The 23784-nt window shown below is 47.6% G+C and overlaps 1 non-coding gene across 1 annotated transcript; it reads right to left on the bottom strand.

Annotated features, from left to right (window-relative positions):
- Nucleotides 1-10337: 10337 nt before the first annotated feature.
- Nucleotides 10338-10410, bottom strand: TRNAK-UUU (transfer RNA lysine (anticodon UUU)). Its single transcript has one exon. It is a non-coding gene; the product is annotated as a tRNA-Lys (tRNA).
- Between the last annotated feature and the right edge of the window lie 13374 nt (nt 10411-23784).

The raw sequence follows: 23784 nt of genomic DNA, 5'->3' as shown, positions 1-23784 counted from the left end.
TGAAGACGGGCCAAATGGATGTCAGGTATTCGTACTAATTGCCCCTCCAAATCGAATTTTGCAATCGATAAAGGATTTGTCTAGTTGGGAAAAAAGGATAGGATGAGGAAGCGAAGGTTGTAGACGTGTGCAAATTAGCTCTATGGCGTAACCTTGTACTATATTCAGCACCCATACATCTGAAAAAATGGAGTCCCAATCTTGAACAAAATGTTTGAGTCTACCTCCTAAAGGAATATAAGGAAGAGCAAGGTTTATTACCTGCAGGGTGTTGTCAATGGCTCTGTAGCCTCTGCCGGAGCCTCAGGAGTTGCGGTTGCATGAGCCTCTAGATCTGGAGGCATAGGAACCCGCTTGTGAAGGCTTCTGGGTACAACTCCTGCGTCTTGGGAAGGTTCCCCTTGAAGGACCTTGCTGATATCCCCGGCCGGTCGAACGTCCTCGAAAACGACCGGCCCTTCCAAAAAGGGGGTTGAACATTCGTTTGAGGGAGGACTGAGACTTATCTAGAGAGGTCTCGTTCACGTACTTCCCAAAACCTTTACAAATCGATCTCCAAATAATTGACCTTCAGCCAGGGGTTCCGCTTCAGCAGAAGCTAAATCCACCAATTGAGGGTCAATTCGAAGTAAGATGGATTTTCTTCTTTCGGATGTTAAAGCACAGTTCGCATTCTCCAAAAACAAATGGCCCGTTGGAGTTCATCCGGCCAGGACCTCTGTGTGGATTGCAGCCCCCGTTTCCTGAGCTTGAAGAGCTAATTTTAGAATCTTAGCTAGTGGTCCTAAAATATCCAGGACCTTGTCCTGGCAAACCTTCAGAGCTCTATCTATTCCTTTTTTTTCGGATCTTTATTATGGGAGCCCATGCAAAATGTGTCTGCAGGCTTGCCATTGCAGCCTGTATTAAAAGGTGCATGCATCCTTTCACTACAGGCCACTGCACCAGGTCACTGTAAGCCACCCCTATGGTAGGCCCTCCTAGCCCAGAGGGCATGGTGCTAGTACTGAGTGTGAGGGCACCCCTGCTTGAGTAGAGGTGCCCCCACAAACTCCAGCTCAATTTTTCCAGGACTTCGTGAGTGCAGGGAAGCCATTTTTGCTGTGTACTGGACATAGGTCACTACCTATGTCCAGCTACATAATGGTAACTCTGAACCTAGGCATGGTTGGTATCAAACATGTCAGAATCATACTCCAATAGTATTGGTTGTATGATTCCATGCACTCTGGGGGCTCCTTTGGGGACCCCCAGCTTTGCTCCTACCAGTTTGCAGGGTTTTCCCGGGCAGCCCGCGCTCCTGCCATCCTACAGATGGGTTTCTGCCCTCCTGCTGCTTCATCAGCTCAAGCCCAGGAAGGCAGAACAAAGGATTTCCTTTGTGAGAGGGAAGCAACACCCTCTCCCTTTGCAAATTGGTGTTACATGGCTTGGGAGGGGTAGCCTCCTCAAGCCAATGATAAGCTTTAAAGGGCACATTTGGTGCTCTCCTTGCATAAACTGGTTTGCACCAGTCCAGGGACCCCCAGTCCCTGCTCTGGCGTGAAACTGGGCAATGGAAAGGGGAGTTATCCAAGGGTGGTGCCCAGAGCATCTTGAATTAAAGGTGGGCAGAGGCCCCGGGGAGTGCCAGGTCAGGCAGGTGACGTCACAGCCCCTTCCTGATAGTTGGTCACCCTGCTAGGTAACCAATCCTTCTTTTAGGGCTATATAGGGTCTGCCTCTTGGGTGGGTCCTCAGATTTGACATGCAAGATACCAGCTGTACTACTCTGCAATGTTTACTTTGACTTCTGGCCACTGGAAAAGCAACTGTACTTCACAGGAACCTACAATCAGCAGCGCCACCAATGACTTCGCTCTGCGACATTGTTTCTCTGGCTCCTTCCAGCAACTGCAACATTTCCCCAGCTGTGAATCCTCTGAGGGTGGCAAGTCTTCAGTCTGCACCAAGAAGCAAGAAGGAATCTCCCTTGGAGTGAAGGAGTCACCCCCCTGCATCTGCAGACACCAACTGCAAAGACGACCGGCTCTGTGGGTCCTCTCTCCTGCAACTCTATGTGGATCCTGCAACACATCTTGAGTGGTCCCCTCGATCCCCTCTACCAGCGGTCCAACTTTGGAGGTGGTGAGTCTTTGCCTCTCCTTGCAGGACAGTACCCCTGTGCACCGCAACTCTTGCAGCTACCAAGGTTTGTTGGCTCTTTGTCCAAGGGATCTCCAGGCTCCATGCAGCCCTGGCCTCCAGCACCCATCTCTTCAATGCGTAGTCTCCTACCTGCTGCTCCAGCGACGTGGGACTCCTTTCTAGATGTGCTGAGTGGGCCTCACTGCGACTAATGTTCCTGCTACCTGCAGGTTGCCTGTGGGGGCTGCATCCTTGACTTCTGTCTCTCTTCACAGCTGAGGATTGCCTGGGACTTCCCTCCTTCCGTTGAGTCCCCTCTGACCTTCCTGGTCCCCAGCAACTCTGTAATTTCTCTTCTGCAACTCTTGCCTTTGCCAAGGATTGTTGCTGATTTTTCCACACCACTGACAGACTGCAACTCTTCTACCGACGTGGAACACTGACTACTTCACTTCTGGAACTCTTCCTCTGCTCCTGTGCTGCATAGCCAACTCCTGGTCTTCACCGTCAACCTGGTCCTGCCCCAACCGGACACTCCAACTGGAACTGGACTTGGTCCCTTTCATTTGCAGATCCTCTTCTGTCTGGCTCCATCTTCTGTTTCTTTCAGTCTTTGCTTGGGTCTCACACAGTCTTTTTACAAAGTTTCTCTGTGGGTTTGGGAAAAACTAGGTGCTTACCTCTTCTCTCCTGGTCACTGGGGGGCACTCTGGTACTTACCTTTTGGGGTTCCTAGTTCCTCCAGCTCCCCTCTACAGATTCCACTTACCTGGGTGGGGGTCTGACTTTCGCATTCCATTTTTTTAGTATATGGTTTGGTCTCCCCTAGGGTCTCTATTGCTTACTGTTATTTCACTGCTTTCTATTGCTTTCTATGCCCATTAGTGATTACTAAGGTTTATATAATGGTGTGCATATTCACCTGCTAGTAGAGTATTGCCTATATAGTACTCTGGTATTTGTTTCATTAAAATAAAGTACCTTTATTTTTGTAACACTGTGTGGTTCTTTCATGTGTATAAGTACTGTGTGACTATAAGTGGCATTGCATAAGCTTTTCATGTCTCCTAGATAAGCCTTGGTTGCTCATCCACAGCTACCTCTAGAGAACCTGTCTTACAAGACCCTGACTACACCTCAGTAAGAGGGGATACCTGGACCTGGTATAGGGTGATAACACCATAGATGCTCTCCACACACCAGGCCAGCTTCCTACAATAGCAATGTTGCTTATATACTGGATGCACGCTAGCACAGCCTTAGCAAGGCCGTTGTATGATGCTTTGTTGTACCATGTTGCTTATATACTGGATGCACGCTAGCACAGCCTTAGCAAGGCCGTTGTATGATGCTTTGTTGTACCATGTTGCTTATATACTGGATGCACGCTAGCACAGCCTTAGCAAGGCCGCTGTATGATGCTTTGTTGTACCATGTTGCTTATATACTGGATGCACGCTAGCACAGCCTTAGCAAGGCCGTTGTATGATGCTTTGTTGTACCATGTTGCTTATATACTGGATGCACGCTAGCACAGCCTTAGCAAGGCCGTTGTATGATGCTTTGTTGTAATCCAAGCAGCCACCAATCAGAGCAGAGGCTGCTGTGGTAATGAGGGTAAGAACAAGGCATCACAGTGGTTCTCCAAAGAACTTATGAAGGGAATGAGACGATCGGAGTCATAGAACACACCTGTCATCAAAGCAAACGCTGGAATACTTCAAATCAAGTGTAAAGAATACAAACGCCACGTTTTTGAGGTAATAGCGGAACTCTGAGGACTTTGATGTCCTGGAGACCTTTGGTAGAACTGGGGGCAAGTCAGCAAGTCCTTGGGTCACTCTGGAAGCAGTTCTTTGTTCTCTTCCTGTAGGGCAAAGGTCAGCAAGCATCATGGCAGCTCAGCAAAGCAGGACAGCACTGCCCTGAAACTGTCAGGCACAGCAAAGTGACAATCCTTCAGCATAGCAGCCTTCACTCCAGCAGGGTTCTGTCTTAGGTCCAGAAGTGTACTGATTTTGGGGGTTTAGAGACCCAGAACTTATACCAAAATGTGCCTTTGATGTTGGGGTGACTTCAGAAGGTTTCTCTAAAATGCACAGGTGCCCGTTTCACCCAGCACCGGCTCCAGACAATCAGCGGGAGGTAATCAGCCCCCTTTGTGTGGCTCAGGTCACTACGCTTTGAAGAGTAAGTGTGAGCCCTTCCAACCTCCTCCCCAGGAAGACCCATCAGTATGCAGATGAATGCAGATACAGTGGAGTATCCTATGTTTAGTGTTTAGTAATCGGTTAACACTTTTGGGTCTGCTTTTCAGAGGAGGATACCATGGTAATGTTTGTAGATTATTGGTACAAACCTGAGGATCAAATACATAGAACTGTTTGTGTTGTACATCAGACAGAAACCTTGGGCACAAATAAAACACATGCTTAATAACAATGTTCAAATCTGCATAGGTGAGTGATCAAGTGGTTCTGAACATGATGTTTAAGTGCATTAATAAATATACACTAGTGATGGATTAGTTGGGGTCTTTGAGAACATGTTGAATGAGCCCCATAGTTTATTTTATAATTAATAGTAATAAGAATCCCTTTTTTATACAGTGCTTCAACCCGTGCTTCTGCCATTTGTAAGTGCTGTCAGTGTCAGGTGTTAGACATATTAATTGTACTCAAGACACTAGCTGTTCTTTTCCAGGGGTACCGGACCCCTGGGTGTCCTCAACACCCACTCAGGGTGTCCACAACTGCTTGGAAAATGAATTAATGTTAGCAGAATAGTAAAGTATATAGAAATAAGAATGTTGGATGTAAAATTGAAAATGTTAAAATGTTTTGTAAATGTGAAGGAATTTGAAATTGGGGACTAAAAATTAAGTTGGAATATGTTGGAAATTGGTTTCTTGGTTGGGGGGAGGGCTGAAACCCTAACCAAGCAGCACCCACAATCTCTGTCAGGATGAAATACAAGCAAACACCAAATTAATCTATGCTTAACCCTCTGGTAGCTTAGCATATAAACAGTCAGGCTTAATTTAAAGGCAACGCTCAAAGTATTTATGCAACATTTCAAACAATAATAAAGTGAAAACACAACACCAGATAAGTCTCACACCAATTTAGCAAAGTAGAGTAAACTTTTAATAAATTATTTGATACCAAAACAACAAAAGTCTGATCAGTAGACCCGGGGACATGCAATTTTAAAGATTTCAGGTTAGTAAGGTGCCCAAAAGCGCAAACTACCACTTGCAGTTATCTGGTCGTGCAAAACCAGGTGCAAATCACAAGTTCAGGCTTACCGCGATGGAGCGCGTTGGCTGGATAGATAGGCCAGGTTAACCCAGCTGAAAGAGTCACCTTCAAGGTGCAGTGCAAATAATTCAATTTGCAGTGAAAGGGGCGTTGCGCATGGTCGCCATTGTAGTGCGATGATTCTGTCAGGTGTCACGGACAGTCTTTGCTGGAGCTTCGTGGTGGTGGTCATCACGAGTTGTCAGGCGTTGCTGGCAGTTGCAGTGGCATGAAGAGTCGGGTTCACTGGAAATTCACAGTGACAGATGGCACGGGTTTGTGTTTATGAAGAGTCCAAATCTTCAGAATTTCTCCTTTTCTTTGAAGTGGAGCTCAACTAGGGCCATTTCGAGGTTCCAGGACCTGAGGAGCACCTCCTGGGCATCAGGAATTCACTCCTGCAGAGGCCAGCAAAGCTCAGGCAGGTCTACTTGGAGGTCCAGGCAGTAGGTCAGCTGGGCACTTGCAGGTAGCCTTTGGAGCTTGTAATGTCACTGTAGCTCAAAACAGGTGTCAGCTGACCTTTGGAGTCACTTAAGCCTGAGATGAAGGGTGCAGGTCCAGTCTTCCTTCTCAGCAAGCAGCATCAGGCAGCAGAGTAGCAGGGCAGCAAAGTGGCAGTCCTGGCAGCAAAGAAGCACCGCAGTCCTTCTTCTGTAGCATCCACACGTTCACAAGCATCTGAGGAGTTGGGTCTGAGGGTCCAATATTTGTATCTGGTGCCCACTTTGAAGAAGGAGAAGCATCTGCAGGTTTCCTTTTGAAGATCTTGAAGTCTCCTGCCTCCTCTGCTCTGGCTCCAAGCTGGCTGCATGAACAATGCAGTGGTGGCAAGTCCTTTGTGTGAAGGCGCAGCACAGCCTATTCCATTGCAAGTGTGGCTATGCCCCCCTCGGCCCCCCTCATCCAGTTGGTGGTCCATCCAAGCACCCCTAATCCATCTATTAAGTAGCTGTCTAGGAGGAATAAACAAAGTCTAATGGCTAACTACACCTAGTTATGTAACCCAGGAATGGGCTGCAGACACCAATTGGCGATAAAGGAAAAACAAGAATAAGGCACTCAAAAAACGGGCAGAAAAGCAAGGAGAAAGCAGTGAAAACGATGGAAGAGAAAGGAGAAGGCACTCAAACAACAGGGGAAAAAACAAGGAGAAGGCAGTGAAAACGAGGGAAAAGCAAGGAGAAGACACACAAAACAACAGGGGGAAAAGGAAAGGAGAAAGCAGTGAAAATGAGGGAAGAGCAAGAGGAAGGCACACAAAAAACGGGGCGACGGAAGGAGAAAGCAGTGAAAATGTGAGAAAAGCAAGGAAAAGGCAGTCAAAAAAATGGGGAAAAGAAGGGAGAAAGCTGTGAAAATAAGAGAAGAGCAAGGGGAAGGGGAAGGCACTCAAAAAACAGGCGACGGAAGGAGAAAGCAGTGAAAATGTGGGAAAAGCAAGGAGAAGGCGCTCAAAAAAGGCAAGTAGCAGGCTGAAAACGAGGGAAAAACAAGGAGTAGGGACTTAAAAATGGGAAAAATCGCGGAGAAAGCAGTGAAAATGAGGGAAAAAGCAAGGAGAAAGCAGTGAAAACAAGGGAAATGCATTGAGAAGGCACTCAAAAAATAGGGAAAAGACACAGAGAAAGCAATGAAAATGAGGGAAAAGCAAGAAGACAGGAGGGATGCAGCAGCTTGGTCTTTCCAGTCATGATTCATTGGGGTCCACAAAAGTCAGACTGTTGAGTACCGCTGCGATACAGTACTCAGTATTATTCAAAGCACAGAATCGAAAAATATGGTAAAACTACAGAAATTGTAAGTGTGTGTGTGTGTGTGTGCGTGGGTGTGTGTGTGTGTGCATGTGTGTGTGTGTGCGCACATGTGTGTGTGTGTGTGCATGTGTGTGCGTGTGTGTGTGTGCACGTGTGTGCGTATGTGTGCTCGTGCACCAGTACTTAATCTGTAAAATAATCAGCGCTGGTGCCCAAAGCTCTGCTCAGAAGACTGCAGCCGGCACTATTGAATGTCAGTGCACTGAAAACCAAGGTGTGCAATCTTTAACCCACTTCATGCCTCTTTAATCCACTACCAGACACTCCCTGCTCCTTGATCTCACTCTTGCAGGTTCCTGCTTTCTCCCTCTGTGACAGGTTTTCCATCTTTCTCTTCCTCCTTCTTTCCTCTTAATGTGCTTTTCTCTCTTGTGCTCTTAAGAAATATCCGATGCGATAAAATAAGTCCCAGTCTCTAAAAATGCTTGTCTGACCCTCCACCGGCAGCCACCGGCTCAAATTAAGCACTGACGTGCACCCAATGTCACCAATGTCTGTCATATTTATTGTCCCCCTGAAAAATGCCAGAGAAGACCCAGCCCCCCCTTAGAAAGGCACAGACGCCTGAGGCTGTTCAGTGGCCTCCAGAGGCCTCCTGGCACTTACATATTTACAAATTAAGAACTGATTCACTGATTACCAAGCACTAATAAAGATGTTCATTATTGCAGCTCTGCCTGCTGTTTCTAAGCACTGTAAATAACGGGTGTTTCTATAATTTAAATGCTCAGTGTACTAGGTTTGAAAGGATGGAAAGCTGAGTTACCCTTCCCAGGATTTAAACTCTCGAGCTGCAGATCATAAGCTGCAGATCACAAGAGGTGTCAGTGGCAGCCATATAACACTGTGCTATTTCACTGCCCAATCTACCTATGTCAGTGGTAACAAAGGATTGTGAAGCAACTTTTTCAATTGTCACTTACACGAGTGACCCCCACATTGCATACATGGGATAAAGTCCCCCAACCGAGCATTATAAGGTGTTACACGTCATCCAGGCACGTGACTCGATGGAGAGAGGAGGCCACAAGCCGAGTGTGTCTACAAGGCCACAGAGCTCCCAGGGTGACCTGCACCCTCTTCTTGCACCGAGGTTGGTGATTCTTTGGGGTAGTTTTACCATAAAGTTGCACAAATAGCGCAGCAGGCGGGGTTGCTTCACTGTGGAGAAAGCGCTGCAGAGCCCTCTCTGCTGTGGCAGGGTCTGCTGCTCTGCCCCACAGCGCCACACACACAGCCTGACACCACAGAGCTGCACCCCCTCCCATCTGGACCCACTGCTTGGATCTGGGCTCAGAGCCGCATCTGTGCGGCCGGGGAAGCGGTCTGTGGTTTGTGAGTAACTCTGAGGGCGTCTGTGGGGGGTAATCTGGTGCTGTGCTTGTGTCTCCCGGGGAAGCGGTCTGTGGTTTGTGAGTAACTCTGAGGGGTCTGTGGGGGGTAATCTGGCGCTGTGCTTGTGTCTCCTGGGGAAGCGGTCTGTGGTTTGTGAGTAACTCTGAGGGCGTCTGTGGGGGGTAATCTGGCGCTGTGCTTGTGTCTCCCGGGGAAGCGGTCTGTGGTTTGTGAGTAACTCTGAGGGGTCTGTGGGGGGTAATCTGGCGCTGTGCTTGTGTCTCCCGGGGAAGCGGTCTGTGGTTTGTGAGTAACTCTGAGGGGTCTGTGGGGGGTAATCTGGAGCTGTGCTTGTGTCTCCTGGGGAAGTGGTTTGTGAGTAACTCTGAGGGCGTCTGTGGGGGGTAATCTGGTGCTGTGCTTGTGTCTCCTGGGGAAGCGGTCTGTGGTTTGTGAGTAACTCTGAGGGCGTCTGTGGGGGGTAATCTGGTGCTGTGCTTGTGTCTCCTGGGGAAGCGGTCTGTGGTTTGTGAGTAACTCTGAGGGCGTCTGTGGGGGGTAATCTGGTGCTGTGCTTGTGTCTCCCGGGGAAGCGGTCTGTGGTTTGTGAGTAACTCTGAGGGGTCTGTGGGGGGTAATCTAGTGCTGTACTTGTGTCTCCCGGGGAAGCGGTCTGTGGTTTGTGAGTAACTCTGAGGGCGTCTGTGGGGGTAATCTGGCGCTGTGCTTGTGTCTCCCGGGGAAGCGGTCTGTGGTTTGTGAGTAACTCTGAGGGCGTCTGTGGGGGGTAATCTGGCGCTGTGCTTGTGTCTCCTGGGGAAGCGGTCTGTGGTTTGTGAGTAACTCTGAGGGGTCTGTTGGGGGGTAATCTGGCGCTGTGCTTGTGTCTCCCGGGGAAGCGGTATGTGGTTTGTGAGTAACTCTGAGGGGTCTGTGGGGGGTAATCTGGTGCTGTGCTTGTGTCTCCTGGGGAAGCGGTCTGTGGTTTGTGAGTAACTCTGGGGGCGTCTGTGGGGGGTAATCTGGTGCTGTGCTTGTGTCTCCCGGGGAAGCGGTCTGTGGTTTGTGAGTAACTCTGAGGGGTCTGTGGGGGGGTAATCTGGTGCTGTGCTTGTGTCTCCCGGGGAAGCGGTCTGTGGTTTGTGAGTAACTCTGAGGGCGTCTGTGGGGGGTAATCTGGTGCTGTGCTTGTGTCTCCCGGGGAAGCGGTCTGTGGTTTGTGAGTAACTCTGAGGGGTCTGTGGGGGGTAATCTGGCGCTGTGCTTGTGTCTCCTGGGGAAGCGGTCTGTGTTTTGTGAGCAACTCTGAGGGGTCTGTGGGGGGTAATCTGGTGCTGTGCTTGTGTCTCCCGGGGAAGCGGTCTGTGGTTTGTGAGTAACTCTGAGGGCGTCTGTGGGGGGTAATCTGGTGCTGTGCTTGTGTCTCCTGGGGAAGCGGTCTGTGGTTTGTGAGTAACTCTGGGGGGCGTCTGTGGGGGGTAATCTGGTGCTGTGCTTGTGGCTGCACCAGACTCACTCTCTCACCGTGGTTAGTGGAGGCAAGGAAGGGCCACGTGGCACAAACCAGTGTCTGACTATGAAACGTCACTGAAAACTGCTATGATGTCAGCAGGGGGCGCTGCTGGGTTTAAGAAACCGGAGTGATAACAGATTAAATGTTAGAGAGAGATGAAAGAGTGAAAAGCAGGAAAAATCATTGATCATTTTAATACTGTTTAATAACAGGTAAATGTTAAAAAAAAAAAAAAAATCACTGTTCCGCCCGAATAGGGACTTGAACCCTAGACCCTCAGATTAAAAGTCTGATGCTCTACCAACTGAGCTATCCGGGCTGCAGACTGACTGATGTGGCCCCCCCCTCCCCTCTTTCTGTACCTATGTAAGCAGACATGGTGCTCCTGTTTTATTCATATCTGGGGTCCACCTCCTACCCCTGGGTGCACCTGAGCTGTCATCCAATCACAACACACACAGCCAGAGTCAGCCTCACTGAAGCCAGCGCCTAGAATCCCACTTTAACAGCTGCTGGCGCCCCACCGATCTCATTCCACACGTGGCCTCTCTTGTGGGAGCTCGGGCGGTTCTCAAGTCTTACAACCACTCATTTGCATATTAACCACATCACTAGACGTTGGAGCACTTACATGTGACGCAATGGTGACGTCATCGCAGCACATCACATACATTGTGTGGGAATCCGCGCCGAGAAAGAACAAACCAGGGGGCTTCAGCCCCAGATGGATTTAAAAAGCCACCTTGACTCGACTGTGCGACCTTTCACCCTCACAGGAAACAATCTGATGCTGGAAACGCGGCTGGGATGTCCCAACAGTGCAAGTGAGAGAAGAGACCCGAGTGACTGCCGTGGGCATCAGAGTGAGACCCCCGTGGAGAGTGTGAGGGAGTGTGAGACTGGCACAGAGACGTGTGAGAGTGAAGCAGTGAGCATGTCACAGCTGTGAGGGGAAGACTGATGTCTCTACTGTGGGACTTCGTGATACAGGATTGTATTGTTCTCACGCCAGACAGGAAGCCTTGATCCCTGCACATTCCAGTTCACCAGTCACAAATGGTTTATACAGAATCTACTTGTGAGTGTGCAGAGCGAAGACCTCTCAGCCGTGCAGACACTGGTTAGTGATGGAGCTCAGTGAGAGATCCCTTTCCTGAGACCTCTTATCTGTGCATCAGTCACTGCTGAGTGATCAGTGAGAGATCCCTTCCCTGAGACCTATCTGTGCATCAGTCACTGCTGAGTGATCAGTGAGAGATCCCTTCCCTGAGACCTATCTGTGCATCAGTCACTGCTGAGTGATCAGTGAGAGATCCCTTCCCTGAGACCTCTTATCTGTAAATCAGTCACTGCTGAGTGATCAGTGAGAGATCCCTTCCCTGAGACCTATCTGTGCATCAGTCACTGCTGAGTGATCAGTGAGAGATCCCTTCCCTGAGACCTATCTGTGCATCAGTCACTGCTGAGTGATCAGTGAGAGATCCCTTCCCTGAGACCTCTTATCTGTAAATCAGTCACTGCTGAGTGATCAGTGAGAGATCCCTTCCCTGAGACCTATCTGTGCATCAGTCACTGCTGAGTGATCAGTGAGAGATCCCTTCCCTGAGACCTCTTATCTGTAAATCAGTCACTGCTGAGTGATCAGTGAGAGATCCCTTCCCTGAGACCTATCTGTGCATCAGTCACTGCTGAGTGATCAGTGAGAGATCCCTTCCCTGAGACCTATCTGTGCATCAGTCACTGCTGAGTGATCAGTGAGAGATCCCTTCCCTGAGACCTCTTATCTGTAAATCAGTCACTGCTGAGTGATCAGTGAGAGATCCCTTCCCTGAGACCTATCTGTGCATCAGTCACTGCTGAGTGATCAGTGAGAGATCCCTTCCCTGAGACCTCTTATCTGTGCAGCAGTCACTTCTGAGTGATCAGTGAGAGATCCCTTCCATGAGACCTCTTATCTGTGCATCAGTCACTGCTGAGTGATCAGTGAGAGATCCCTTTCCTGAGACCTATCTGTGCATCATTCACTGCTGGGTGATCAGTGAGAGATCCCTTCCCTGAGACCTATCTGTGCACTGCTGACTGATCAGTGAGAGATCCCTTCCCTGAGACCTATCTGTGCATCAGTCACTGCTGAGTGATCAGTCAGAGGTCTATCTCTGCAGCATTCAGTTGAATGCACTGAGAGCCCTCCTAAGTGTGCACCATTCCGTGCACTGTATGCCACACTGCATTTACTTCCAGCCACTTCTCAGAGCTGAAGCTGCCTCGCTATGTTTCATGCGGGTTTCCGTAGTGTAGTGGTTATCAAGTTCGCCTAACACGCGAAAGGTCCCCGGGGCGGAAACACACTTTTTTTTTTCTGCTCTAACTCACAACAGCTGCTCCTTTTATTGTTCTAATGCGCTCTAGGACTCCATAGGACCCACATATAACATCATTTCTATTTACAATCTCTTTATACATTCAGCTGCTTCAAGGACAGACTGACATCGGGCTCTGTCCCTTTACAGTCAGACAGCAGGACAGCTGCTTCCATCACTCACAGGCACTGCACATGCTGCAGGCACTGACACAGGCAGGCACCAGTCTTTACACAAACACAGGCAGGAAATGTCCAGACTCTGAGCATAGAATCATAAAGCAAAAGTGACAACAACTGAGGGACCATCAGGGAAAGTCAGGCACTGGGAGTGAGTTAGAGTGAGAGACTTAGACACCGGGAGTGAGTTATGAAAGTGTGAGAGGGTGAGAGACTCAAGCACTGAGAGAGTTAAGATAATGTGAGAGACTGAGAGACTTAGGTACTAGGAGTGAGTTAAGAGAGGGTGAGAGACTCAAGCACTGAGAGTGAGTTAAGAGAGTGTGAGAAACTGAGAAACTCAGGCACTGAGGGGTATATTGATACTTTTTGATGCAAAATTGCACTAATGCAGTTTTGCATCAAAAGGTTTTGCACCGGCTTGCCCCATTCCTGAGCACCAGCCGGGCGCCATATTTATGGAATGGCGCAAGTCGGTGCAAAGGGTGGGCTAGCATAAAAAAATGACGTTAGCTGGGTGGGGGTGGCGGTATAGAGGAGAAGGGAGTTTTGCACCAAAAAATAACGTTAGGCTGGTTAGAGGCAAAAAAAAATGCCTCTAACCAGCTTAGCGTCATTTTCTGATGGAAAACCATCCATACTACATGACTCCTGTCTTAGAAAAGAGAGGAGTCATGCACACAACCCCAACGTCCAGCAGAGGGGGCCAGGGTCCCCTGGGCATGGCCATTGCACCCTGTGCCATGCAGGGGACCCCAAGTTGGGCCCCCAATGGCACTTTAATAAAAAAAGAAAAATACCTAGTTATACTCATCCTACTTACCTGGGATGGGGTCCCCCATCCTCCGGTGTCCCTCTGGTGTGGGTGGGGGTGTTCCTGCCTGGGGCTTGAGGAGGGCGACCATGGAAATAGGTCCACAGGTTCCCTAATGCCTGGTCTGACCCAGGCATTAAATAATGGTGCAAAGCAAGCTTCTCACCATTATTTAGCCGCTCTTCCCACCGTGCGTCATTTTAGCACTGGGATAAAAATGGGGATATGGGGTTTGCACCATTTTTTAGATGGTACCGCCTACCTTGCATCTCATTAACGCAAGGTAGGTTCACGCATCTACAAAATGAGGCAAACTCCATTATTTTTACGTTAGACAGGTCTTACGTCAAAATATAAATATGGAGTTAGTTTTGCGCTGAATTTGAGTGAAAAAAAGACGCAAATCGAGTATAAATATGCCCCAAAAGTGAGTTAGGAGAGTATGACAGGGTGAGAGACTGGGCCATTGGGAATGAATTAAGAAAGAGTGAGAGATACAGTCACTGGGAGTGACTTAAGAGAGTGTGAGACTGTGAGAGACAGGCTCAGAAAAGAGATATAGAGGTAAAGAAATGGAGCCTGTTACACCTGCAGAGTAAAGAGAGATGGAGGGATTTCTAATAAATGCATCTAAATATAATGTGCACGCACTGGTCTTACGTCATACAAGCTCCTTCCTTCATTCCTTGGAAGTCCCAGTTCACCAGTTGCAAGTGGTTTCTACTGGATCCTGATCAGCATAAGATCACTAGGACACTTACCTAAATGATTAAGCAACATTTTATGGTTCTAGAAAAATCACTGGAGACACAATTAGCCAGTTCCACTGCAACAGGAATCACATAGAATATACTTCATAAAAGGCAAGAATCTCCTACTGCAGCAAATGAATCTAGAAGAAACCACTTGTTACTGGTTAACTGGAATGTCCTCCATGATTTAAATTTGCCACTCTCCCCACCCTGTGAGCAGGGGTTTCAGGGGACAGCACTGATTACAAATACACACACCTTGTGTAGTCTCTAGGACTGATTACAAATACACACACAGTGTGTAGTCTCCGGCACTGCTTACAAATTCACACACATTGTGTAGTCTCCAGGACTGATTACAAATACACACATTGTGAAGTCTCCAGGACTACTTACGAATGTAGATTTTCTTAGTAACTTATGACAGAAAGTCTTAATTTTATTAAAGACAAGCAGGCGAGTATTATGCTTACTAATCTTCCTTTAGTTTCATAGCAGCAGTCAAGATAACAGAATAAACTACAAATCCCATCAGGCAACGAGAAGAGTAGCCAATTGGATGAAAAAACACAGTCACCATAATGACCAATAGCATTCAAGCCCAAAGTGTAGCATCTAGCTTGACTGCGAACAGTCCTCTTTTCTTGTGCGAGAGGTTGAATAGAAACATTAAACAAAGGTAAAATTGAAAGCACAATAGCAACGGTTCAAGAAAATGTGAATACATCTTGGCAAAAGTTTATAAACGTAGGTCCCAACAAGCTGGATGAAGGAGAATCTTGGAGTCCAGGCGAGACTGAAGCTGAAGAAGAAAAAGGCCCGAAGCTCCAGGATCAGATGACAGATCCTCAGGTAGACAACTGTGGTTGTGCAGGACCCGCTGTTAGGGTGGGAAACAGAGAACGAGTTAAGTTTGAGTTGCGGTGAGATAATACTTGTCTCTGTGTCTTTAATAAAATTAAGACTTTCTCTCATAAATTACTAGGAAAATCTACATTTTATGGACAGACTGGAGGCTCCTATTAGGCTTCTTTAAAGCATATTAATTACTACTGAAGATGCAGCATGAACCGGTTTACAGCAGAAAGTGTGGAAAACAGAATCATTAGACCAATCAGCCGATCGCAGTATACCCTGTAAACGGGAGCCCGCCCAAAAAGCTTTGGAAGCCATAGGACCCCTCGCAGCGTGGGCACCAGAAATGGAAGCATCAATACCCGCAAGGGACATGACCCACTTAACTCAGCGAGCAAGCGTCGGGGAGGAAAAGGGCAGCTGGGAGTCAGAGGATGTTCTGAGATTGTCTGCATGCTGTTCATATTCTTACAAACATTGTGCCACAGAGAGATTAGGCTTATCAGGAAATACAGAAGTGAGGTTTGTTTTTGTACGTTTGTGGACTGTGAGAAGTAAACCTGTAGGAGAAAACTGTAGAGAAGTAATATCCAATGCTCTAACATCTGACAATCGTTTCATAGAAATAAGACACAACAACATTGTAAGATTTTGAGAGAGAGGGCATCATTATGTGGCCATGACAGAAACATTTCAAAACAACATTCACAACCCTAAAAGTATCGTATTTTGGAGTAGGAAGATTACAAAATGTTACTCCCTTTAATAGGCGACAGAGCAGTGGGTGTTCTCCTACTGGTTGCCCATTGATGAAAGATGGTTGATAGAAATGGCCGATCTGTGATGATTGATGGTACAGTATGTTTTTCCACTGCAGGCCTCAGCTAGAAAAAGGTAACAACATACGCTATATCCGCTGAAAGGGGATTGATACATTATCCCACACACCAGCTTCCCAGTAAGACCAAGCTGACTTGTAAGCCTTCAACGTTCCTGGGGCCCATGATTTGTTAATGTATTGTGAAGCCTCTGGAGGAATGCAGGGTTCAGATTCAGCAGACCTGCTAGTGTCCAAGCTGAAAGCCGGAGGGAATTGTCCAATACCAGATTGTGAGGACTGCCAGAAGGATTAGAAGGAGGATGGGAGAAGACGGGAGAAGAACTTGGAAGTCTATGGTCAGCCCCAGAAGCAAAGAGAACCAATCTTGAGACTGCCAAAAGGGAGCCACAAGAAAAAGGGTGGCTTGTTGATGTCTGACTTGAGCGAGTATCCTATTTATCATTGTGTTGCTAAATGGCCCTCTCTGAATGTCACCCTATACGTTTTGCCTTCCTCCTCTTTTTCTGACCTAGTTTTTGTTGGCTTTAGGACTCTGGGCACTTTGCCACTGCTAACCAGTGCTAAAGTGCATGTGCTCTCTGCCTAAAACCTGGTAACATTGGCTCATATTCAGTTGACATATTTAATTTACCTATGAGTCCCTAGCAAAGTGCAGTAGATGTACCCAGGGCAAGTAAATTAAATGCTACTACTGGGCCTGCAGCTTTGATTGCACCACCCACCTAAGTAGCCCCTTAACCATGTCTCAGGTCTGCCATTGCCAGGCCTTTGTGTGCAGTGTCACTGCCACTTCGATTTGGCGTTTAAAACTATTTGCCAGGCCGTAAATTCCCCTTTTCATAAATATGTCACCCTTAAGGTAGGCCCTAGGTAACCCATGGGGCAGGGTGCTATGTAAGTAAAAGGCAGGACAAGTACTTATAAGTTGTACATGTCCTGGTAGTGAAAAACTCCCAAAGTCATTTTTCACTACTGTGAAGCTTGCACCTTTCATAGGATATCTAAGAGGAGTAGCTTTGTCATATTTGGTATGCTTGGAATGGTAGTGAGAAATCCTACTTACTGGTGAAGTTGGATTTTACATTACTGTTTTAGAAATGCCACTTTTAGAAAGTGGGCATTTCTATGCCCTCATTGCCATCTGTGCCTTACAGCCTGCCTCCAATCCCAGTGCCCTCTGTGCTGGTTGGCAGCTCCCCCTGTGCATTCCACCCAAACAGCCATAAACACAGGACACTCAGCTGCATCTGCATTCAGCTGCTTACAGATGGGTTCCCCTGGGCAGGAAGGGTGGAGGGGCTCTCTCTTACACTTCAAAGGCCAGAGGCCTGCCCTCACACAAAGGACTGATAACCCCCACAGGGCTCCTGCCAGGCAGGCCTGGGTTGAAACTTCAAAAACACTCTTTGAAGTTTCCTCCACTCAAAGGAACTTTTAGGTATATATACTGGGTCTGTGACCCCACTAAATCAGAAACTTCTGGGCCTACAAGTGTACTCTGCCAGAGGGACTGCCTGGCTGCACAAAAAACTCATCTGGACTGCTTTGCATGAAGGACTACTTGTAGGAGGCTGGACTGGCTTGTAGTGAGTACCAAGGGGTACTTACACCTTGCACCAGGCCCAGGTATCCCTTATTAGTGTAGAGGGGTGTCTAGCAGCTTAGGCTGATAGAAAAGGTAGCTTAGCAGAGCACCTTAGGCTGAACTAGGAGACAAGTGAAGCTCCTATAGTACCACTAGTGTCATATGCACAATATCATAAGAAAACACAATACACAGATGTACTAAAAATAAAGGTAGTTTATTTTTATGACAATATGCCAAAGTATCTCAGTGAGTACCCTCAGTATGAGGATAGCAAATATACACAAGATATATGTACACAATACCAAAATATGCAGTAATAGTAATAGAAAACAGTGCAAACAATGTATAGTCACAATAGAATGCAATGGGAGCACATAGGGATAGGGGCAACACAAACCATATACTCTAGAAGTGGAATGCGAACCACGAATGGACCCCAAACCTATGTGAGCTCGTAGAGGGTCGCTGGGACTGTAAGAAAACAGTGAGGGTTAGAAAAATAGCCCACCCCAAGACCCTGAAAAGTGGGTGCAAAGTGCACCTAAGTTCCCCAAAGAGCACAGAAGTCGTGATAGGGGAATTCTGCCAGAAACAACAACACCAGCAATGCAACAACGATGGATTTCCTGACGAGAGTACCTGTGGAACAAGGGGACCAAGTCCAAGAGTCACGATCAAGTCGGGAGTGGGCAGATGCCCAGGAAATGCCAGCTGTGGGTGCAAAGAAGCTGCCACCGGATGGTAGAAGCTTTGGATTCTGCAAGAACGACAAGGGCTAGAAACTTCGCCTTTGGAGGATGGATGTCACACGTCGTGAAGAGTCGTGCAGAAGTGTTTCCGTGCAGAAAGACCGCAAACAAGCCTTGCTAGCTGCAAGGTTTGCGGTTAGGGTTTTTGGATGCTGCTGTGGCCCAGGAGGGACCAGGATGTCGCCAATTACGTGAGGGGACAGAGGGGGCGCCCAGCAAGACAAGGAGCCCTCTCAGAAGCAAGCAGCACCCGCAGAAGTGCCGGAACAGGCACTACGAAGTGGAGTGAACCAGAGCTCACCCAAAGTCACGAAAGAGGGTCCCATGACGCCGGAGGACAACTCAGGAGGTCGTGCACTGCAGGTTAGAGTGCCGGGGACCCAGGCTTGGATGTGCACAAAGGAAATCCTGGAAGAGTGCACAGGAGCCGGAGTAGCTGCAAAACATGCGGTTCCCAGCAATGCAGTCTGGCGTGGGGAGGCAAGGACTTACCTCCACCAAACTTGGACTGAAGAGTCACTGGACTGTGGGAGTCACTTGGACAGAGTTGCTGAGGTCAAGGGACCTCGCTCGTTGTGCTGAGAGGAGACCCAGAGGACCGGTGAAGCAGTTCTTTGGTGCCTGCGGTTGCAGGGGGAAGATTCCGTCGACCCACAGGAGATTTCTTCGGAGCTTCTAGTGCAGAGAGGAGGCAGACTACCCCCACAGCATGCACCACCAGGAAAACAGTCGAGAAGGCAGCAGGATCAGCGTTACAAGGTCGCAGTAGTCGTCTTTGCTACTTTGTTGCAGTTTTGCAGGCTTCCAGCGCAGTCAGCAGTCGATTCCTTGGCAGAAGGTGAAGAGAGAGATGCAGAGGAACTCTGATGAGCTCTTGCATTCGTTATCTGAAGAATTCCCCAAAGCAGAGACCCTAAATAGCCAGAAAAGGAGGTATGGCTACATAGGAAGGAGGATAGGCTAGCAACACAGGTAAGAGCCTATCAGAAGGAGTCTCTGATGTCACCTGCTGGCCCTGGCCACTCAGAGCAGTCCAGTGTGCCAGCAGCACCTCTGTTTCCAAGATGGCAGAGGTCTGGAGCACACTGGAGGAGCACTGGGCACCTCCCAGGGGAGGTGCAGGTCAGGGGAGTGGTCACTCCCCTTTCCTTTGTCCAGTTTCGCACCAGAGCAGGGCTGGGGGATCCCTGAACTGGTGTAGACTGGCTTATGCAGAGATGGGCACCATCTGTGCCCATGAAAGCATTTCCAGAGGCTGGGGGAGGCTACTCCTCCCCAGCCCTTCACACCTTTTTCCAAAGTTTTTTAGGGCAGAGAAATGTCCACTTTCTAGAAGTGGCCTTTCTCTATGATTGTTGTCAAAACCACCTTTACCATAGAAAGGGATTTGTCAGGACGAATCCAATGAAAGTGAACAGCGTGAGGCTGCTCTGCTGCATCCACTGCTGCAACCAGGAGTAATTGTAACTCCCCCTTGTTAACCTACGGCAGAGCAGCTCTCTATGCAGTGAAAACACCCCTGGGTATTCTGCACTCTCTGGGCATCAGTGCCCTCGCCCACATACAAGCCTGCACTGGCAGGCTGGACACATGTGTAAAAGCACCATAGGAGCAAGGGCGCACACAGGCCTGCTAAGTCAGGTGGGAAACATGTTTAGAAACACAATATGTGCTTGTGAACACAACTAGCTCTGCTATGACAGGCTCGATACATATTCAAACCCCCCCCTAGGTGCTAGTGCGATCTCACAGGCCTGCTACGACATGCTGGATACAGGATTAAAGCACCATCTGTGCTAGTGCACACACCCAGGCCTGCTACGACATGCTGGATACAGGATTAAAGCACCATAGGTGCTAGTGCACACACCCAGGCCTGCTGTGACAGGCTCGATACATATTCAAACCCCCCCCTAGGTGCTAGTGCGATCTCACAGGCCTGCTACGACATGCTGGATACAGGATTAAAGCACCATATGTGCTAGACGCACACCCAGGCCTGCTGTGACAGGCTGGATACAGGATTAAAGCACCATATGTGCTAGTGCACACGCCCAGGCCTGCTACGACATGCTGGATACAGGATTAAAGCACCATAGGTGCTAGTGCACACACCCAGGCCTGCTATGACATGCTGGATACAGGATTAAAGCACCATATGTGCTAGTGCACACACCCAGGCCTGCTACGACATGCTGGATACATATTTAAACACGCCATTGGGCAAGTGCACGTCCAGGCCTGCTATGACAGACTCATCACATGTTTGGCGTGCCAGTGGGCATGCGTACACACAATGGCCAGTGCCACTTCCTCATATATGTAGGAAAGCACGCCCACTGCTGTACTGTGTTGACAGTAGGAAAGGGCCCAGGGCCCTAAGGTCCCTGTGTAGGGAATAAGGTAAAAACCTATGGGAAGAGCTAACCCCCCTAGGTAGGGAGAACACACGTGGGGGTTCTTCACTGCCAGGAATGGGACACCCATGTGTGCCTGCCTATCCTTCCGTCTACCACCTGCCCCGCCCTTCTGGGGGTGCTCAAGGGGTATTGGAGGGTCGACTCAGCATTGTCTATGAAGTTAGTTGTGCCAACCGAAGCCCAAGCACAACTGCGCCTCCACAGGCCTACATTGACAGGCCCAATACATGCTTCAAATGCTAGCCTAGTGAATGGCACACTAGGAGCCAGAGCTGTACCCGTCCTGGGTATGTGGTGTACAGTTTTACTGGGCACTACGGGGTATAGCACCTGAACCAATCACATAAGCGCCCCCTCCTAGCAGGTGTAGGTAGGCACGTGCACTTTCCCACTGCAGTACAGTGAGAAAGTGCCCAGAGTCCTAAGGCCATGCAAAGAGAGTCAGCAAAAGCCCTGGAGAAAAAGCAAATCAATTCAGGGAAATCCCCTAAGAAGGGCCATCTCCAACAACAAAGTCAACAGAAGTGTAAACAGGAGCAAGGAAAAAGGAAAGATGGATAAATAGAAGAGAGAATGATGAAAGGAATATTGAATGGAAGGAAGAATGTATGGATGAGTGGGTGAATGAGTGGGTGAATGAATAAGTGGGAAGATGGAAGAGTAGGTGAAAGGATGAGGGGATTAATAGATGGATGGACAGGTGAAGGGATGGCAGAGTAAAGGTGTGGATGGATGAGTGGACGAACAGGTGACACGATGTCAGAGTAAAGGGAACGATGGATCAGCAGGTACAAAATGAGTGAATGGATGGCAGAGAGGATGGACAAATGGATGGATGGCTGTATGAACATGGATGGGTGGATGGCAGAAACTCTAGTTTGATGGAAAATGTGTTTTGGTGGAGTGGATGGTAGAGCAGATGGATGAATGGATGGATGGATGTGTGGGTGGATGAATGGAATGACAGGATAGATGGCAAGGTGGATGAATGGATGGATGGCTGAGTGATAGATGGATGGATAGCAGAGTGGATAAATGGATGGAAAAATTGATGGATTGATTGCAAAGTGAATGCATGGCTATGGATGGATGAGTAGACGGAAGGTTGGATCGATGGAAGGATGGATGGTAGATTGGCTGGCTGTATCACAGAGTGGATGGATGGATGGACAGACCAATTGATGGCAGAGTGGATGAATGGATTTGGGAAAGACTGAATGATGGATGAAAGAAATAATGGATGACAGAATGTAAATGTGAAATAGTGGCTATTAGCGGGTTGATTAAAGGGTGAATGGATGAATGGCTAGATGCTTGGATGGAAGAGACCAGGGAGCTCTTCTAGGTAACACTGGGCTCACTTGCCTTGCTTGCTTGGTGCCATGAGAGGTTTAGTTCGAACTGGGGGGTAATTCAATTTTCTGGCCACTTCCTTGCTCCAGCGTCTTATAAATTAGTGAATAAAGAGATATTAGCAATTAGAGCAATGGTGATGCAGAACTGTCTTGCTTTAGGTAAACTCTTGGTGAAAGAGGGCGGTGTCTATAAAGTAATAAAGATGAAGAAGTGCTGTACATACATACCGGATTATAGTGGAATGATTGACTCTTACATCACTGACATATCTAATTTGACTCATGAGATTAGATTGTTAGAAGATCAAGGTTAATGGGACACTATAGTGTTCTGTGTAAGGGAAATAGGGAGTGGTTTTGGAATATTAGGTGAGTGGCTAAGTAGTGATAATATTGATTTGTGCAATTTCCCTATTTCTATTAGTAATCCTAATAGAAAGTATGATTAGAATATTATTAATAAAAGAGTATAAGTAATGAGAATAATACGAAGAAAAAGGAAAAGATGAGTGGACTTTGAACTGGGTGATTACCAGGATCAAGTAATCAAACAGATGTAATGAAGGGAAGAGAATGTTTCATTAATTAAAAAGTTGAAGACTTCAAAAGACTAATAGCTGATTAAGGAAAGGTTTCAAATTAGGTTAATTGATTACTAAAAAAAAATAATCGGGGAGGAGGTTGTAGTAGCTTTTTTTAAATGTGCAAATGTGTAATATCGGGTAAAGATTACATTTGAAATTTGATGGTTTTAGTAATGCATGGAGTCCTAATTGATGAATTAATGATGCACTTAAAACACATTTACTGAGTCACTTTGAAGTATAATTAATAGCGTGAAGAAGTTATCCACATTTTCACGTGAGACGTTCTTCCATTTATGTTAATATGGATGACGGTCCTGGTGTCAGCTCATCTTGCTCCTGTTCACCCCTCCTCCGGATCAGAGTCCTGCTGCAAACCATCTTTCCTCTCGTTTCCGCAGAGCATCCGAAGAATGACGTCACGGACTCAAAGACGAACAATTGTGTTAGGAAGTGTGTGTTGTGAATGAAGTTTCCATCATGAACCCAAAGTGTCATATCCAAGGGCTTTGGCTGGAAGTCCGGTGAAGGCTGCTAATGGTATGACCCATTGTTTAAGGAATGTTTCATTCTGTGCTGAACATTCCCGGAGTGCAGGTGCTGAGAGAGCAGGTGGAAGATTCCTCTTACCTTAAGAAATGGGTGAATCCTAAAGGTTTAAAATACAGCGCAGCTGCTCCTGATTTGACAGAGTGGCCAAACCATGACCATCCCAAGCTGAATGTACAGAATCTAGTAATGAATGTGTGATTTGTGCATAGAAACTCGTGGGCTTTTGGATCCGGGGGGGGGGGCATTTTTATAGTTGTCTCTAAGACTGTTGCTGCTGGGGAGATTTTTCATTTTTGATGTCATTTTGACTTACATTTTCTTATGGGGATGGTCTCAGCCCTCTTTATGTGTTTGACTTGGGATTTTCCTTAGATTTGTCTAAGTGGTGTTAAGTTGTGTGACTCTGTATTAGTGCATTTGGGCCTTCAAGGCAATTCATGCAGTTCTCCCTGTACTGTATTTACTAATAATTCTGTAATAAATCTATTTTTGCCTCATTTTTTACTTAGAACTCAGTTAACAATGCTTTCTTGTTTATTTTGTTTTATTCGGCTGAAATGTATATTCTCCATGAGGAGCGTAGTCTCTAACGGCTAGAGCTATTGGAGATTCTGGAGCCAAATTAATTGTGTGAAAATTGGGGT

This window comes from Pleurodeles waltl, unplaced genomic scaffold, assembly GCF_031143425.1.
Source record: "Pleurodeles waltl isolate 20211129_DDA unplaced genomic scaffold, aPleWal1.hap1.20221129 scaffold_187, whole genome shotgun sequence".
NCBI lineage: Eukaryota > Metazoa > Chordata > Amphibia > Caudata > Salamandridae > Pleurodeles > Pleurodeles waltl.
Note: the sequence above shows the minus strand (reverse complement) of the source record. Positions and strands in the feature narration are given on the sequence as shown.